The 8,273-nt window shown below is 36.5% G+C and overlaps 1 long non-coding RNA gene across 2 annotated transcripts; it reads right to left on the bottom strand.

The window, feature by feature from the left end:
• Window positions 1-1,373: 1,373 nt before the first annotated feature.
• On the bottom strand, window positions 1,374-6,648 carry LOC129262996 (uncharacterized). Of its 2 annotated transcripts, none has more exons than XR_010295845.1 (4): window positions 6,617-6,648; window positions 4,200-4,339; window positions 3,497-3,641; window positions 1,374-2,897 (listed from the first exon to the last, which is right to left on the bottom strand). It is a non-coding gene; the product is annotated as an uncharacterized LOC129262996 (long non-coding RNA). The 2 variants fall into 2 exon arrangements; XR_010295844.1 differs by having other exon boundaries at window positions 1,374-2,900.
• Window positions 6,649-8,273: the final 1,625 nt, after the last annotated feature.

An 8,273-nucleotide genomic window follows, 5' to 3' on the forward strand; every position in this document is an offset into this window, starting at 1 on the left:
TCCAGCAGGCAAAAACCGTCCAATGTACCCATGAAAACCCAAGGCAAAGAAGCCTGCTTCAGGCGTGGCAAGAAGTAATTTTTAAGGATTTTCGTGTATCTATGTCCTATGTATAAATTAATCTTGTCTTGAATTCCACCAAGAAGCATCAATCTGACGGACTGCTCATTGGACAGACACAAATATTCTTTGTTATTCACTCATATCTATACGGGAATTGATCGTTCTATTTAAATGTAATTGAATTTTGTCATGATTAATCTTTTTATTTTACACTTTGCTTTCCATACTTCACTTCCCATTTCTATGCCATTGTCACCTGTTCATCTCATTCCTTAGTTTATCTCATTCCTTACTCCTTAGTTTATATATCAGATTCTAATGCCATTACAACTCCACATGTTTCTATTGTCTTCTCATTTATATTCAGAACATTCTTCTTCATTCATGACCTCGTGCTCATTGGTTCACCTTTCACCCTTAGTTCTTCCACTTTTCTTGATTCTTCTATTCTCTCTGTTTCTATTAGTTAAATTGGTTATACGAAATTATTTCTGAACATATTTGAATACGGTATATTATTTGTTTAAAGGTCAAATCCACCCAAGAAAACTGTTAATTTGAATAAATAGAAAAAAGTCAAACTAGCATGATTCATGCAGAATCGGATATAAGAAAGTTATGACATTTTAAAGTTTCGCTTATTTTCACAAAAGAGTGATATGCACACCTCAGTGATATGTAACTGAGACAGTTGATGTCCCTTACTATTTCTTTTTTTTATTGTTTGAAAATTACAATATTTCATTTATTTGACAATAATGACCAACTTGACTAAACCAATGCTAATTCTACATGTTCAGGGAGGAATTAATTGTTGTTTCTCTTGACAATGAGAAGAAAATTACATTTCATATTTCATATAAATAAAATACAAAATAAATAGTGAGCGAGTGACGTTATCAGTCTCCTCATTTGCATACCGATCAGGATGTGTATATAACTGTTTTGTGAAAATTAAGCGAAACTTTAAAATGTCATAACTTTCTTATTTTACATCTGAATTTGATGATATTTTCAGTGTTATGCTTGTTGGATATTTCTCTTTTATTCAAATCAACTTTTTTGTTGGGGTGGACTTGTTTTTTAAAAGCAATGCCAAGTGAGGTCTGGCCCAATAAATAAGAGCAACACTGGACTTCATTTTGTCGACATCTTTATTTTGAGTTTAGTTCAGCTCCAAATATATTTTAGGTTCTTCAGCAATCTACATTATATTTGTTGTTGAAAAAAAAGTGATGCTCGTTAATTTATTACAGAAAAAAATAATACGAGATATATAAACAACAAAAAATGCATGGGGCGTCAAAAAATTTCTTGAAGATGAATGTATTCTTTTTATTTCACAATCAACTTTCTTTTGTCAGTATTCTTCATGTCCAGGGGCCCATTTCAAAAGTACTTTAACATTATGGCAACTACCATGGAAACCACAATTATAATTGGATGTTGCGCCATATTAAAGACAAAGTTATGATAGTTGTACCTCTCTATGAAACAGGCAACAGGAGTGTCATTGCCATTCTGTTTAGAGATGAAATTTTGTTTCTAACATTTTGTCATATTTCAAACAATCCTATATCTCTGTTTCCAAAATAAAACATTAGTCCAGAAACGTTCCGTCCAGTACCCATCATTTTTATTTTCACAGTAACTGGTTTCATGTATTGATATTTGATAGTGCATTACTAGTGATCATGTTAATACATGTATTTGCATGAACCAAATTTCTGTGATGTGCAAAATGCTCAACTTCTCTTATTTGTGAACAAATCCTGAATTTAAATTCAAGTATAATTTAAGAAATAAATATATTTTTAATAAATGGTGAACATGCTCAGACGATATTTTCCAGATCTACAAAAGAGGAAGATCATAATCCTTCACAATCGTAATTTCTGCAAATTGAGACTGACTTGCAACTGTAACAATGGGAGATGTACATTGGCGGTGGAAGCCAAAAAATAAAAAAAAGGTTATCAACTAAAAATTTAGGGGGGGGGGGACCTGTCCCCGCTTCCGCTGCCTATGGAGATGTCAAAGTGAAAAATTCAAGTGGAAATTAGAATAACACATTTAATGGTGTCGTTGTTTATAATACGATATCAGTCATTAAAGTTGTAGATTTCCTGCAAATGATTTATTTCATATGGATTTATCATAAGTAATTCAGATGTAATCATATATACACCGCTTTTAATTTGTTGGTGATGCTGCATGTCTGACATTGCATCTTTTATGTTACAATCGAAAGAGTATTGAGTGATGTCAGAGCATAGAGCTATTAGCTCCATGGTCAGAGGGAATAAGATATCAGCTCTCTTTTTAGCGGTGGAGCATAGCAAGTTAGAGCATTTTCCGTTAACTTTTTTTTTAATCTACGAAACATATTTGGATTCTTAAATTGTGAGATGTTTATAACATCAATAAGAATCGACTTGGAGTTAGATGACACAAAAACTTTAATTCCTATAGTAGTATGTTCAATGTTCAGACGACCGAAATTTAACCTCATAGCAATGGAGCTGGCATTGAGGTAACTTTTACAGTGTGGGACAATGGGGGACAAGCTGGAGAAAAATTTATCTACAGTTATGTTGTCACCATGACTATCAGTGCTTTGAAAATACTGCAACATTGTGTCCTCGATTTGAAGTGAAGTTGGGACTTGAAGACTGGACTGATGTTGCGGACGTGCCTGAGGATGATGACGAGGAAGACTGACCCACGTTGTGGACAGATGTCACCCACCATTCTCCTGCTCAGTTTCTTCCTGCTTGGTACAGGCTTCTCCTGGTGTGTCCACATCAAACACAGGATCCAAGATTGAACTTGTTCTGCTGACAGAAAAATCATATGTTCAAATTTATTTCATATGTTTTACTCATAATAATGAATACTAAAAAAATCGACTCTCATGTACCAAGTCGATACAGTTTGTCTGTTCTTTACTTCGATATTCGAAACATCTTTAGTTTTATTTTATTATATTATATTTTTTTTAAGGGTAATTTTCTGAAGGCAAATGGCTCTCACTTCAAGGAAATGCAACACCCATTAACCTGTACTATTTTACACAGGTAGTCAAGTACAAATATGATAAATCATATTGAATGAAAATGTGGATGTATAATTACAGGAAACGGGTTAATGTAAACATGAGAGAATGAGCCAATCATCAATGTATAATTCAAAATGATTTGTATAGTTTGTATGAGAGCGCTCATATCCACCCTGCAGAGTGCACAAAGTGCAAATTAATACCATAGCTGTTGCCCGACCGTTTCCTGTCAGAACCCAGAAACTAAACCTGGGTTAAGTGAAGCACAATATCAGAATTCATATTTATAAAATACATTTCTTTGCATGAATTCAAATTGATATACACATATTCTCTCTTCCCTGGGATAAGAAAACAAAATATTGAATATCTTACTCTCGATTATGTATGTGGGGAAGTAGGAATTCCATTGCCTCACTGTACTTGTATTTACGTGCTGCATTTGAGGGAGCTCCGTCACCACTCTTCCTCTCCATTTCTGTCGTTTTTTAGGAAGTTGTCCCTCAACTCGCTACGTCACCTTAAAATAATGAAAAAACAACACGAAATCTAATTCCTATAACCTCTGAAAATTTTCATTTCTGTTTATGACTCATTTCAAGCCCTGCCCACCCCCCCCCCCGAAATATTTCAATGTGAAATTGGACAACATGCTTTTGATAGTAAAGAATTTTGCCTCCATTTTTTTTGCTTGTAAAAGTGACGTGATATTTATATTACGTATTTGTGAGGAGGAGTTGGTATATATTTTTTGGTCCACATCACAAAGCAAGGTCTCTTTCTGCATTTACATACCCTTGCTCTTGTGTCTCATTTAATTTGTTATTTTTTTTAAACACCAGACTATTTTACACATGTGCAAACAATTTCAAAAATGGCCATAATGACCAAAACTTACCATTGGTATTCATTGAACAACCAGAAGTTAGCTACAGTTGTTAGATTGTGAACTTGATTTGCTTTCAAACATCCACATACAAATATAACTCTTTTACATTGTTCAATATTTTTCTTCAAATTGATAGTGAAAAAATCGTGAAGTTTGAAAAAAATTAATATGACGTAAAATTATACCAACCTGAGATTACAAGCTGACGCCCAATGTCATGTCATACATCATTTTTTTACTTCTGTATCCTTGAACAGCTCCAATCTCTTGTCATACAGGAATGGATTTTCCTACACTTCTAGGATAAGGGCTTCCTCCATGTTGGTTATCTGTCATGCAACACATTCCATATAAATTTTGTTAGCAAATAATAATAATAAAGGTTTAAAGAATTGCAAAAGCGATTAGTGAAAGGCCAGTGCCCAATCAGCAATTTCTTACATTTACATTGTAACTGGCAGGTTTGCTGATCAGGGTCCAATTTTTATAATGCACAAATAGAAATTCTCCTAATTGAAATGATTTTGCTTAGTTGTAGAGAAAAGTGATCGTCTAGAAATTCCTTCAAGAGCTTGAAATAATAATTTTTTTATCATTTGAAAAGTACATGTAAACATAGGGTCATGTTAAGAAAAAAAAAGATAGAGGCACAATTTTTTGCCTCCATGAGAGCCTATAAGCTAAGCCATATGTTTTTTTAGGGATGAAATGTTTGTTGAATAAAATGTCAGCAAATTATGTCTTCTCTGTATAGTATACGTACCCAATCACTTCAGCCCCCCCCCCCCAAAAAAAAAAAAAACCAAATAAGAAATAAACCAATGAAAAAAGAATGAAATTACACAAATAAAGCAATCAATTTTTGGAACAGAAATGTGCAGATTTAAAAGTTATGCCAGCACACAAAGGACATATTTCATATTGAAAAGGGGTCACTTTTGTTCTGGGGGATTTCTATTTCGGGCAAACCAGTGCCAACCCAAACCCCTTCCCATCGCCCCACGATTGAGCTGCCCCTGGATAAAGGAAAGTGCGCTCATTTTAAAATCCTTTACATAATAACAGACTGACAATTTTTGACAAACTAGAAACAATAACTTTTTTTAATGCAAGTTCTCTCCAAAATTATAGTAGCCTAAATTTAGTGACTAGGCCTAGACTCTATATTTCAATGAAAACAATGTCTAACGTTAATTAGCTAAGCCTAAATATGACGTCATATGGGGAGGATTTAGAGTCTAGGTTTTTACATTATTTATTCGTAGGCCTAGTCTTTTCCAGAGAGTTTGTGGGAAATAACTAAGTTAGCCTTACTCCTTAGCCTTCCACCATTTGTTTCGATCTAGAACAGATCGACCAGAGGGTCCCACAAAAATATGGTCAAACTGAGCAATCGGTCTAACTTCTTTCAGTTCAGGCTACCCAAGTTTCACCACTCCAGATCCCCTCTTATTAATTCCTTGCCACCCTCCTATCTGCCACTCTTGCTGCTGACAAAACGACTGTGCCTAGCTCTCATCTATTATAGACCCTACTACTAAAACTAAAGTACTACTACTAGGCTAGGCTAGTCTATATCTTAATATAAATAATTCATCCCGGAATTCATTATATTCGTTCAGAGGTCTAACTTACATGTACTAGTGTTACTAACGTTAGACCTATGTGTAGACTCTAGACTACTGAGGCCTAACGTTAGACCAACAACGTACAGGTCTAACTTTTGTTAACGTTAGTTATAGGTCTACCTAACGTTAGATCTAACTATAACTTAGTAACGTTAGGCCTAATGTCACTGTTAGTTAGACTCTACTAAGTCTAAGTTAAAGATAAATGCCAGTTGTGGTAACGATTTCAAAATGAGTTCGTACAGTCTACAGAATCCAATGAAATGACCACCAAAGTGTCTGTTTGTATAAATAAAAAATATGTGCCAAAGGATTCCGGAAGAAAATGTGTAATTGCTGAGAAATTCGCAAATAAGCACGGGATTTGGGTCAAGCGTCGGGCCGACATTCAAAGCAATAATTTTTTATAGTACACTGTCCCACGTGCGCTTATCTGTGTTGGTGATCTTCAGTATGAACATTTTTCAGCGTAGATTTCAAGATTTCACAAAGTTCAGTTCATGTAACTGTACCAGATCTAGATCCTCGATTATATAGTGACAATTAAGCTCGGTTTTACACATTTTCTCGTGAAATCAGTGTTTCCTGCAACTACTTTCATTTATCTTTAGGCCTAGGCTAAGTCCTAACTTTTTTTATTTAGTAGGCCTAGGCCTAATTACGTTAGGCCAGTCTAATTGATTATCGAGTCTAACATTAGGTCTATAACGTTAGATCTAGATGTAACTTAGGCTAGGATAAACATCTAGCCTATCTAAATTAGATAGGAGCCTATATCTTGTTAGAACTTAGAGTTAGACCGAGTCTAAGCGGCAAGCCTAAGGCTAAGCTAACTTACGTTAGATCTTCGTTAGATCATAACGTTAGGCCCTATCCCAGGCCGGCCTTATATTATTTGGCCTTATTTCTTGTGCTCTACTTTCTGGGGCTCGGTTCTACAGTATGCGAAATGACACTTGTTCTTAATTAGTTGCTTACCAGACCAAGAATTGCAAGATCAAGTCCTCCTTTGCTTCAGTCACCTCTCTTCAGCAGGTAATACACGTAGACCTACGTGTATGTGCGATTTTGCATTTACACGTAAACTCCCATAGACTATCACCTCTCTCTCTTAGCTGATCCCTCCACTATTTGGAGATTCCTAGGGTCCAAGGTAAACAGATATGTTCCATATACGCTGTCATTCTGGTTTAGGAGGTTTGAACCATGTCAGTACGGAATACATCAATTTTGTGGAGGAAAAAGAGAGATAATAGGAGTAAACTATTGTGTAGTTCCTTGGGCAAACAAGAGTGAAATGGTATAAGGGTGGCCTGAGTAAAGTCCAGTGGGTTGGCATTGACATATAGATCGACACATGTTGGGAAGTCCACAAGGCAGTCCTTGACTTTGCCAATAAACACTTGACGGAGATGGTCTAGCTTGGGACACTGCCCAGTAAAATGTTCCACAGTCTCGTCGGTAGATTTGCATAGAGGGCAAGTGCGGCTGGTTGATTTCTTCAGCGTGAAGAGACGACACTGTGTTAAGTAGGTGGCTGTAAGGAGTTGAGCTCTCACCACAAATGCTCTTCGTAAGACAGGAGAGAGTACACTTTTCGGGTACAGGAGTTTGGCAGAAGGAGGCGATTTGTCGCTTGATCAGAAAATATGTGGGCAATGACGTAGGCGATTTGTCGCTTGATTTGTCGATTTGTCGATTTGTCGATTTGTCGATTTGTCGATTTGTCGATTTGTCGATTTGTCGCAGGCGATTTGTCGCTTGATCAGAAAATATGTGGGCAATGACGTAATTTATCTGGACTGTGATTGGCCAGAAGTGAAAAAACCGTGTGCCGTGCTCTGAAAATGGCTTGCTGATCGATCTGCAAATCCGGCAAATTACGCCGTGTTGTACAATACGGCACGGCACCGTTGAAGTGGAAACAGTTTCATAGGATTTAGTGGGGATCGATTTTTTTTGCCGTGCCGGATTGCCGTGGTGCCGTGCACGGTCGCCGTGCCGGATGCGGTGTAAACGGGCCTTTAGGCGTTTAACCATCGCCAATGAAAATTCTGCTGTATACCATTAACAACAAGAAAGGATCACCAGTCGTTCTTAAAGTCGCTCTTAACTTACGAACAGCTTATGAAACACCCCATGGGTGGACGTTCCCTCTTTCAAGCGGTTCATAGGCTTGTTGGTCCGATGTGAAAGTAGCATGTGGTTGAACAATGAAGGCCACCCCAGATGACTTCGATCCTAACTTCGAGATGACCAATATACAGGTCCTCTATTGGTATAATGTCATTTAATGATGGGTACCAAGTGAACAATTCAAAATAATGATCTGACGATCGAATCGAAATGGCATATAACGAAATCAAGAAGGCAACTATAGCAGTAGCGTAATAAACCAACATTCTGAAGGGACCAGACATGGCGTATGGAAAACAATTCTAAGAGAGCGAGCAAAAAAAAAATTACTATATTAATACAAAAAGTAGAATTTTTTGATTATATATTTTGACATACTATTCAAATAAATGATATCATATTTTCCGCTTTTCTCTTTCCTTTATCTCTTCTTTCCTCCATTTTTTTTTCTTGCTCGTGAAACTTTTTCGGGGACCATGCCCCCCCCCCCCCTGTAGGC

The sequence above is a fragment of the Lytechinus pictus genome, chromosome 15 (assembly GCF_037042905.1).
Source record: "Lytechinus pictus isolate F3 Inbred chromosome 15, Lp3.0, whole genome shotgun sequence".
Taxonomy (NCBI): domain Eukaryota; kingdom Metazoa; phylum Echinodermata; class Echinoidea; order Temnopleuroida; family Toxopneustidae; genus Lytechinus; species Lytechinus pictus.